The following is a 10969-nucleotide window of genomic DNA, read 5'->3' on the forward strand; positions in this document are numbered from 1 at the left end:
GAAAGTAGTAGATATCCCAGCACAGTGCTTAAGCTGTGCTAAGGGACAGGCTGCCTCCTCACGTGGGTCCCTGACCCCCATGCCTCCTGACAGGGAGACACCTCCCAGCATGGGTCGACAGACACCTCATACAGGAGAGCTCCGGCTGGCATCTAGTGGGTGCCCCTCTGGGATGAAGCTTCCAGAGAAGGAACAGGCAGCAATCTTTGCTCTTCTGCAGCCTCCACTGGTGATACCCAGGCAAACAGAGTCTGGAGTAGACCTCCAGCCAGACCTGCAGCAGAAGGGCCTGACTGTGAGAAGAAAAACTAACAAACAGAAAGGAACAGCATCAACATCAACAAAAAGGATGTCCACACAAAAACCCCATCCGAAGGTCACCAACATCAAAAGATCAAAGGTAGATAAATCCACGAAGATGAGGAAAAACCAGCACAAAAAGGCTGCAAATAGCAAAAACCAGAATGCCTCTCCTCCTCCAAAGGATCACAACTCCTCGCCAGCAAGGGAACAAAACTGGATGGAGAATGACTTTGACAAATTGACAGAAGTAGGCTTCAGAAGGTGGGTAATAAGAAACTCCTCCGAAGTAAAGGAGCATGTTATAACCAAATGCAAGGAGGCTAAGAACCTTAAAAAAGTTAAAGGAATTGCTAACAAGAATATCCAGTTTTGAGAAGAACATAAATGACCCGATAAAGCTGAAAAACACAGCACGTGAACTTCGTAAAGCATATACAAGTGTCAATAGCTGAATCGATCAAACAGAAGAAAGGTAATCAGAGATTGAAGACCAAATAATGAAATAAAGCATAAACACAAGATTAGAGAAAAAAGAATGAAAAGGAACAAACAAAGACTCCAACAAATATGAAACTATGTGAAAAGACCAAACCTACATTTGACTGCTGTACCCTAAAGTGACAGGGAGAATGGAACCAAGTTCGAAACCACACTTCAGGATATTATCTAGGAGAACTTCCCCGAACTAGTAAGACAGGCCAACATACAAATTCAGGAAATACAGAGAACACCACTAAAATACTCAACAAGAAGAGCAACCCCAAGACACGTAATTATCAGATGCACCAAGGTAGAAATGAAGGAAAAAATGTTAAGGGCAGCCAGAGAAAAGGTCGGGTTACCCACAAAGGGAAGCCCATCAGCAGATCTAACAGTGGATCTCTCTGCAGAAACCAGAAGAGAGCGGGGGCCAATTTGCAACATTCTTAAAGGAAAGAATTTTCAACCAGAATTTCATATCCAGCCAAACTAAGCTTCAAAAGCAAAGGAGAAATAAAATCCTTTACAAACAACCAAATACTGAGAGATTGTGTCACCACCAGTTCTGCCTTCGGAGAGCTCCTGAAGGAGGCACTAAATATGGAAAGGAAAAACCAGTACCAGCCACTGCAAAAACATGCCAAATTGTAAAGACCATCGACACTATGAAGAAACTGCATCAACTAATGGGAAAAATAACCAGTTAGCATCATAATGAGAGGATCAAATTCACACATAACAATATTAACCTTAAATGTAAATGGGCTAAATACCCCAATTAAAAGACACAAACTGGCAAATTGGACAGAGTCAAGACACATTGGTGTGCTATATTCAGGATACCCATCTCACATGCAAAGACACACATAGGCTCAAAATAAAGGGATGGAGGAATATTTACCAAGCCAAGAAAAAAAAAAAATGAAGGGTTACAATCCTAGTCTCTGAGTCTCTGACCAAACAGACTTTAAACCAACAAAGATCAAAAAAGACAAAAAAGAGCATTACATAATGGTAAAGGGATCAATGTGACAAGAAGAGCTAACTATCCTAAATATATATGTACCCAACACAGGAGCACCCAGATTCATAAAGCAAGTTCTCAGAGACCTACAAAGAGACTTAGACTCCCACACAATCATAGTGGGAGACTTTAACACCACACTGTCAATACTAGACAGATCAATGAGATGAAAATTAACAAGGATATTGAGAACTTGAACTCAGCTCTGGACCAACCGGACCTAATAGACATCTACAGAACTCTCCACCCCAAATCAACAGAATATACAATCTTAGCACCATATTGCACTTATTCTAACATTGACCACATAAATGGAAGTAAAACACTCCTCAGCAAAGGCAAAAGAATGGAAATCATAACAAACAGTCTCTCAGACCACAGTGCAATCAAATTAGGACTCAGAATTAAGAAACTCACTCAAAACCCCACAACTACATGGAAACTAAACAACCTGCTCCTTAATGACTACTGGGTAAATAACAAAATTAAGGCAGAAATAAATAAGTTCTTTGAAACCAACAAGAACAAAGAAACAATGTGTCAGAATCTCTGGGACACAGCTAAAGCAGTGTTGAGAGGGAAATTTATAGCACTAAATGCCCACAGGAGAAAGCAGGAAAGATCTATAATTGACACCCTAATAACACAGTTAAAAGAACTAGAGAAGCAAGAGCAAACAAATTCAAAAACTAACAGAAGACAAGAAATAACTAAGATCAGAGCAGAAATGAGGGTGATAAAGACATAAAAATCTTTCAAAAAAATCAGTGAATCCAGGAGCTGATTTTTGAAAAAATTAATAAAATAGACTGCTAGCCACACTAATAAAGAAGAAAAGAGAAGAATCAAATAGACACAATAAAAAATGATAAAGGGGATATCACCACTGATTCCACAGAAATACAAACTACCATCAGAGAATACTATAAACACCTCTATGCAAATAAACTAGAAAATCTAGAAGAAATGGATAAATTCCTGGAAACATACACCCTCCCAAGACTAAACCAGGAAGACGTTGACTCCCTGCATAGACCAATAACAAGTTCTGAAATTGAGGCAGTAATTAATAGCTGACCAACTATAAAAAGCCCAGGACCAGAGGGATTCACAGCTGTATTCTACCAGAGATACAAAGAAGAGCTTGTACCATTCCTTTTGAAACTATTCCAAATAATAGAAAAAGAGGGACTCCTCCCTAACTCATTTTATGAGGCCAGCATCAGCCTGATACCAAAACCTGGAAGAGACACAACAAAAAAAGAAAACTTCAGGCCAATATCTCTGATGAACATCAATGCAAAAATCCTCAATAAAATACTGGGAAACCAGCCAGGTGCAGTGGCTCATGCCTGTAATCCCAGCACTTTGGGAGGCCAAAGCAGGTGGATCACAAGGTCAGGAGATCAAGACTATCTGGGCTAACATGGTGAAACATTGTCTCTACTAAAAACATAAAAAATTAGCTGGGCGTGGTGGCAGGAGCCTGTAGTCCCAGCTAATCAGGAGGGTTAGGCAGGAGACTGTTGTGAACCCAGGAGGCAGAGCTTGCAGTGAGCCGAGGTCATGCCACTGCACTCCAGCCTGGGTGACGGAGCAAGACTCCGTCTCAAAAAAAGAAAAAAACAAAAAACAAAAAAAACTAGCAAACAGAATCCAGCAGCACATCAAAAAGCTTATCCACCACAATCAAGTCAGCTTCATCCCTGGGATGCAAGGCTGGTTCAACATACGCAAATCAATAAACACAATCCATCACATAAACAGAACCAACGACAAAAACCACATGATTATCTCAATAGACACAAAAAAGGCCTTCGATAAAATTCAACACCTCAAAAACTCTCAATAAACTAGGTACTGATGGAACGTATCTCAAAATAATAAGAGCTATTTGTGACAAACCCACAGCCAATATCATACTGAATGGGCAAAAACTGGAAGCATTCCCTTTGAAAACTGCCACAAGACAGGGATGCCCTCTCTCACCACTCCTATTCAACATAGTGTTGGAATTTCTGGCCAGGGCAATCAGGCAGGAGAAAGAAACAAAGGGTATTCAATTAGGAAAAGAGGAAGTCAAATCATCCCTGTTTGCAGATGACATGATTGTATATTTAGAAAACCCCATCATCTGAGCCCCAAATCTCTTTAAGCTCATAAGCAACTTCAGAAAAGTCTCAGGATACAAAATCAATGTGCAAAAATCACAAACATTCCTATACACCAATAATAGACAAACAGAGTGCTAACTCATGACTGAACTCCCATTCACAATTGCTACAGAGAGAATAACAAACCTAGGAATACAACTTACAAGGGATGTGAAGGACCTCTTCAAGAACTACAAACCACTGCTCAAAGAAATAAGAGAGGACATAAACAAATGGAGAAACATTACATGCTCATGGACAGGAAGAATCAGTATCGTGAAAATGGCCATACTACCCAAAGTAATTTGTAGATTCAATGCTATCCCTATTAAACTACCATTGACTTCCTTCACCCAATTAGAAAAACTACTTTAAATTTCATATGCAACCAAAAAAAAAAAAAAAAGCCCGTATAGCCAAGACAATCCCAAGCAAAAAGAACAAAACTGGAAGCATCACACTATCTGACTTTAAACTATACTACAAGGCTGCAGTAAGCAAAACAGCATGGCACTGGTACTAAAACAGAGGTACAGATGAATTGAACAGAGGCCTCAGAAATAACGCCACACATCTACAACCATCTAATCTTTGAAAAACCTAACAAAAACAAACAATGGGGAAAGGATTCCCTATTTAATAAATGGTGTTGGGAAAACTGGCTAACTATATGCAGAACACTGAAACTGGACCCCTTTCTTACACCTTATACAAAAATTAACTTAAGCTGGATTTAAGACTTAAACGTAAGACCTTAAACCATAAAAACCCTAGAAGGAAACTTAGGCAATACCATTCAGGACATAGGCATAGGCAAAGACTTCATGACTATAACACCAAAAGCAATGGAAACAAAAGCCAAAATAGTCAAATGGGATCTAATTAAACTAAAGATCTCTGCACAGCAAAAGAAACTATCAACAGAGTGAACAGGCAACCTATAGAATGGGAGAAAATTTTTGCAATCTATCCATCTGACAAAGGGCTAATATCCAGAATCTACAAGGAACTCAAACAAATTTACAAGAAAAAAAAATCAAAAAGTGAGCAAAGGATATGAGCATACATTTCTCAAAAGAAGACATTTATGGGGCCAACAAGCATGAAGAAAAGCTCATCATCACTGGTCATTAGAGAAATTCAGATCAAAACCACAATAAGCAATAAGCTACCATCTCACGCCAGGTAGAATGGCAATCATTAAAAAGTCAGGAAACAATAGATGCTGGAGAGGATGTGGAGAAATGGGAATGCTTTTACACTGTTCGTGGGAGTGTAAATTAGTTCAACTATTGTGGAAGACAGTGTGGCAATTCCTCAAGGATCTAGAACTAGAAATACCATTTGACTCAACAATCCCATTACTGGGTACACACCCAAAGGATTATAAATCGTTCTACTATAAAGACACATGCCCACATATGTTTACTGCAGAACCATTCACAATAGCAAAGATTTCAACCTAAATGCCCAGCAATGAGAGACTGGATAAAGAAAATGTGGTACATATACACAATGGAATACTGTGCACCCATAAAAAAGAATGAGTTCATGTCCTTTGCAGGGACATGGATGAAGCTAGAAACCATCATTCTCAGCAAACTAACAGAGGAACAGAAAACCAAACACAGCATGTTCTCATTCATAAGTGTGAGCTGAACAATGAGAACATACGGGCACAGGGAGGGGAACATCACACACCAAGGCTTGTCAGGGGGTGGCAGGGCTAGGGGAGGGATAGCATTAGGAGAAGTACCTAATGTAGATGATGGGTTGATGGGTGCAGCAAACCACCATGGCACGTGTATACCTGTATAACAAACCTGCATGTTCTGCACATGTATCCCAGAACTTAAAGTATAATTAAAAAAAAAAAAAGAAAAAAAAAGTTTTCCTCCTTTTAACTTATAGAGCCGGACTGATCACCTATTTTTAAGGTTTCTCTTCCTAACTGTCATTCCTCCCTATTATCTGCAAACATCTAACAAAGGCTACCACACATACACATATATATATATGTATATGTGTGTGTGTGTGTGAATATATATATTCCTCTTGGATAGCTGCATAGTGGGAAACCAAGCAACAGTAAAGGTAAGTGTGCCCTTGGCATTGCCCTCCACACCAACAGAACTTGAAGGGAGAAAAGCTGTCCTGAATTCCAGGTGGCGATAAGCAGCAAAAGCAGCAGGGGCCCAAGGTGAAGCTGAGAACAAGACAGAGCTGAGAAGTGCAGAGAAGCAGCTGCCACACGAACAAGAAAGCTGGCCCTCATTCCCAAAGCTAGAGGAAAGGGATTCATGAGAGGAGGGAAAGGAGAAGAGCTATCACTTGGCTTACCACCATTTGTAATCATCTGTATCATCTGGCCTTAAACAGATGTGTTATAAAAGCATCACTGTCATATCTATTCAGTTTTAATTTGACTGCTAACACCCAGCCTACTTGAAGTAGAAAAACATTCAGAAAAAAAAAAAAAACACACAAATTTTTGTTTCAATAGCGAATTTTCATTTTATTTTCATTTTCCCTTTAATCTTAAATGTTCTTGCCTATTAAGCTGGAAAGCATTTCTTCATTTTATCCTGAGCCACAGAACAAGATTTTCATATTTATTTGCAAGATAAAAAAGTCACCACATACCCTATACTTGTTAAGAGCTCTTTAAATACACAGGAAGTCAAAGGGAAACAGAAGTGCTCCCACAGGATGCTGTCCCCAAAGGGAACAGGCTCTGAAAAATAATTCTTGCCAAATCAGGATGTTGCTAGAAATAAACACATTATAGACAAGATTTTTTAAGATGTATCTAATGTCACCATTGGCATAATCAGCTAAATGTGTTTCAGCAAATATATGAACCTACCCACTTAGAAAAATTTGTGATCAATTCAGTAGAGTGCTTATATTTTAGAAAATAAGAAAATTTGTTTATATTTTAGAAAATAGAGTAACTGATACTATTTTATGAGTTTGCTGATTTTTTTTAAAAAAGTTTTTCAAGAGTTTCAGGTTTTACTAGATGCAATAAAATGGAAATATAATTCTCAATTTCAATTACATTACAGTGAGATTGTTTTTAATCTGTAATCCTCATTGAGGCAGAACTGATTCCTGGAAAGGCTATGTTCAGAGGCACAAATAAGTTATCATACCTCCAACTAAGGATTCTGAGGCTAAGCAACTGAGGCCAGAGGAATGACTACTAGAGGTTTGAATTGTTTATTAAAATGGAACTAAGACCGTACCTGTATCTTTCATACAAGTTTTCAACGGGACTACATATTTTTCCCTTATAAGGATGATGAAATTCCCTTTTTAGTTTCCCTGTTCCTTTCTATGCATAATTCTCAACCTTCCAAAAAAACAATTTGAAGGCACAGGTATGTTCCTAAAGGACTCTTCAAAATCTTAAGTATTTTTAAAATAAAATGAGTCTCCAATTAAGGAAGACAAAGTCACTGTATACAAAAATTTGTAAAATAGAAAAGAAATAAAAATAAAATCAACTCGAATCTAGCCACTGAAAAACAAACACAGTTAACATTTTGGTAAGCTTCCTTCCAGGCTTACTTATATAATCTTAATAAAACTGGGGACCATGGTTTACATACTGTTTTATTAGATACTTTTCATTAATTGTGAGGATTTATTTCATTTCATTATTTTTCAAAAATATTTACATGGCTACAGAGTTCTCCATTTTATGAAGTTCTGAAAACTCACTTAACCAACTTTCTTCTATTGAATGGGTGTTAGTTTTTATTGCAAATTATTAAATTAACATTACATATATCAACCGATATCTTAAGTATGTAAGACTCTCTGAATATTTATTTTATTAATGTCTTAAAAGCATATTTATTAGGTCAAAGATGATAAACAATTTTAAGATGTTATATACACCATGGGAAATCCTAACCAAAAATGGTTTATCAGCACTCTATTCGTGACCTAAAGAGTGTATTTCACCAGGCAAATGCTATTAAAAGGATAGGATCACCAACATTTCACTCACCTTTATCAATTCTCAGTATTTTCATAGGAAACAAAAGATTTGCAAATCTAATAGACAAAAATGAAGGCTTGTAGTTTTTAAAAAAAAATTGTATTGATTTTGCCATCATTTTCAACAGGTTTAAAAGCATGTTTACTGGTCACTCATATTAATAAGTGTATGCAAGTATGTGCACATGGATGTGGGTGAAAACTGTTTTATGAGCATTCTTCTTTTGAGTTTTCCATTTATGTATTGATCTAGGAGAGCAGCGGTTAAGAGCTTGTGCTCTGGAATCTGACCACATGGGTTCAAAATTCCTTCTCTACCACTTAATAGTCATGTGGCTATGGCAAGTTACCTAACCATCATTTGTGAAACCGAGATAATAACAGAATGGATCTGGGAATATTAAATGCAATAATCTATGCAGCAACATACAAGACAAGTGTTTTCTATTGTAATCCATTATTTACCCTTTATGGAGAATAAAACTTTTAACACTATATTTTCCATAAATAATATGTATTTTGTCAGAGTTTGCCATATGTGCCTTTTATTTGGGGGTACTTTTTGAGATACATAAGTTTTCCATTTTCATAAATGAAAATGTATCACCTTCTGTACAAGTTCTTGTTTCTATACTCAGAAAGATCCTCCCCCATCCCTCAAGAACCAAAAAAAAAAAAAAAATTCATTTATAGCACTGCAAGTTCTTTTAATGTCTTTTTAAAAAAAAAACAAAAAGTTATTTTTGATGACAAAGCAGGACACAGAAAGACCATCACAGAAAGAGAAAAGCCAGAGAAACAAAAATAGATCAAAAGAGAATCAAGATCAATGAAGGTTATCCAACATTCTATTTCCTAAACACAATCCTATATTAGGGCTAATTTGACAATGTCCTTAAGTAAACCAAGAAACAGTATTTTAACTCCTTCATAAGAGGTAACTAAAGAATATTCCACAGACAACTTATTTATAAGCTGACTTTCTATGTGTTTAGCAGCCACTCTTTCAGATCTGAACCCCCTGTGTATGCAGATTAGGTTGTCACAGTGTAGGGGAAACTGTATTTTTTTTTTTTTCCTAAGCTGGGATATTGCTAAGAGTGAAAGGTCACTGTGAATAACTATGCTAGGGGCCGGGCGTGGTGGCTCACACCTGCAATCCCAGCACTTTGGGAGGCTGAGACCAGCAGATTACTTAAGGCCAGGCGTTTGAGGCCAGCCTGGCCAACATGGCAAATCCCCGTCTCTACTAAAAAACACAAAAATTAGCCAGGCATGGTAGCGTGCTCCTGTAATCCCAGTTCCTCTGGAGGATGGGACACGAGAATCGCTTGAACCTGGGAGGCAGAGGTTGCAGTGAGCCGAGATTGTACCACTGCATTCCGCCTGGGTAACAGAGCAAGACTCTGCCTAAAAAAAATAAAATAAAATAAAATTATGCTAGGTTAAGACATAAGCTGACACCACCCTGGGCAAACAGATACATAGTTACCTTATTACTACGTTGCTGAAGATCCTCACCTTAAAATCTTTTAACAAATGGCTTGAATAAAACACAATCCCTTGTTTTCCACAAATTTTGCAATCTTATGATTATGTTGATGGAATCTAATATATTAGATAACTTCATTCACTGTCTCCATGTGTTCATCTACCATTTGCTTCTCATGCTTCTGCAATCTCACCTCCTGCTACTTCCACTCTACTGAAACTGTTTTAACAGTGCTCTCGATGTTGCTAAATCTAATGACATTTCTCTGCAATTTTCCTGCCCAACCACTTTTGCAGTGTGTCATTATAATGACCTCCCTGACCTTCTTGAGACTATCCTTCCCTGCCATAGTGAATCATGAATATGATGGGACTGTCTCGTCTCTCAGGTATGTGAAGGTGAAAAAGATTGAATACAGCTGAAAAATGATGTGAAAGCCTAACACTAACTGCAATAACAAACCCTAAAATTCTGTATTTTAACATGCTAAAGTTTAATTTCATTCACATAATAATCCAGCAATGGTGTTCCTGGTTAGCAGACGAAATTCCCCTACATAGCGACCCAGCATTCATCCCTTTGTGCCTTTGCCATCTTCTAAAGCCAAGACCTCTGTACTCAGTTGGTGTTTGGGGAAAACACACAAAAACAAAAGCATGGAAGATAGCACATCGAATGTTTTTATGGGCCAGGTCTGGGAATGGTACACATTACTGCTACACACAATCCACTGGCTAAAACTTGGTCACATGGCTAAGTCTAACTGCAAGGAGGCTTGGAAATATAATCTGCCTATGTACCCCGAAACAAGAAGAAATGGGTTTTGGTGAACAGCAGTCCACTGTCTGTCACAAAAAAGGCTCTTCAAGAAATCTCTGGTATTGTTTAACTTCATTTATTTTATTTTATTTTTTTGAGACAGGGTCTTGCTCTGTCACCCAGGCTAGAGTGCAGTGGCACAATCACGGCTCACTGCAGCCTCAACCTCCTGGGTTCAAGTGATCCTCCCACCTCAGCCTCCTGAGTAGTTGCAACTACAGCTGCATGCCACCACACACAGCTGATTTTTGTATTTTTTTTTGTAGAGATGAGGTTTTGCCATGTTGCCCAGGCTGGTCTCTAGCTCCTGAGCTCAAGGGATCCACAAGACCGGGCTTCCCAAAGTGCTGAGATTACAAGAGTGAGCCACCCCACCAGGTCTGTTAATTTCATTTATATGTTAAATTTGTTAAGAGCAGGGGCAGGAATTGTGTAACAGCTGGAGCCTACCCCAAATCTATGCCTTTCAAATCTGACCGTTGTCCTTGTTAGGACTGGTAGGGTGACCCACAATAAATCTAACAGTATGAGGGACTACAAAACCTAATGAAAAAGAATTCAGCCTAATAAAGCAACCAGGGGAAAAAGAGGCAAGATACAGCAAGATGTCTCACAGCTCTCCCTTTGTGTTAACTCTAGAAAAACACCTCCTGAGTCCAGGGAAAGGAAAATGTGCGGAGAGAGCTGAGA

At 38.3% G+C, this 10969-nt stretch overlaps 1 protein-coding gene across 4 annotated transcripts in view; it reads right to left on the minus strand.

The window, feature by feature from the left end:
* Positions 1 to 10969, minus strand: part of VAV3 (vav guanine nucleotide exchange factor 3) — a 397627-nt gene that overhangs the window by 275889 nt on the left and 110769 nt on the right. The window lies entirely within an intron of this gene.

This window comes from Macaca thibetana, chromosome 1 (assembly GCF_024542745.1).
Source record: "Macaca thibetana thibetana isolate TM-01 chromosome 1, ASM2454274v1, whole genome shotgun sequence".
In the NCBI taxonomy this organism is placed as follows: Eukaryota; Metazoa; Chordata; class Mammalia; order Primates; family Cercopithecidae; genus Macaca; species Macaca thibetana.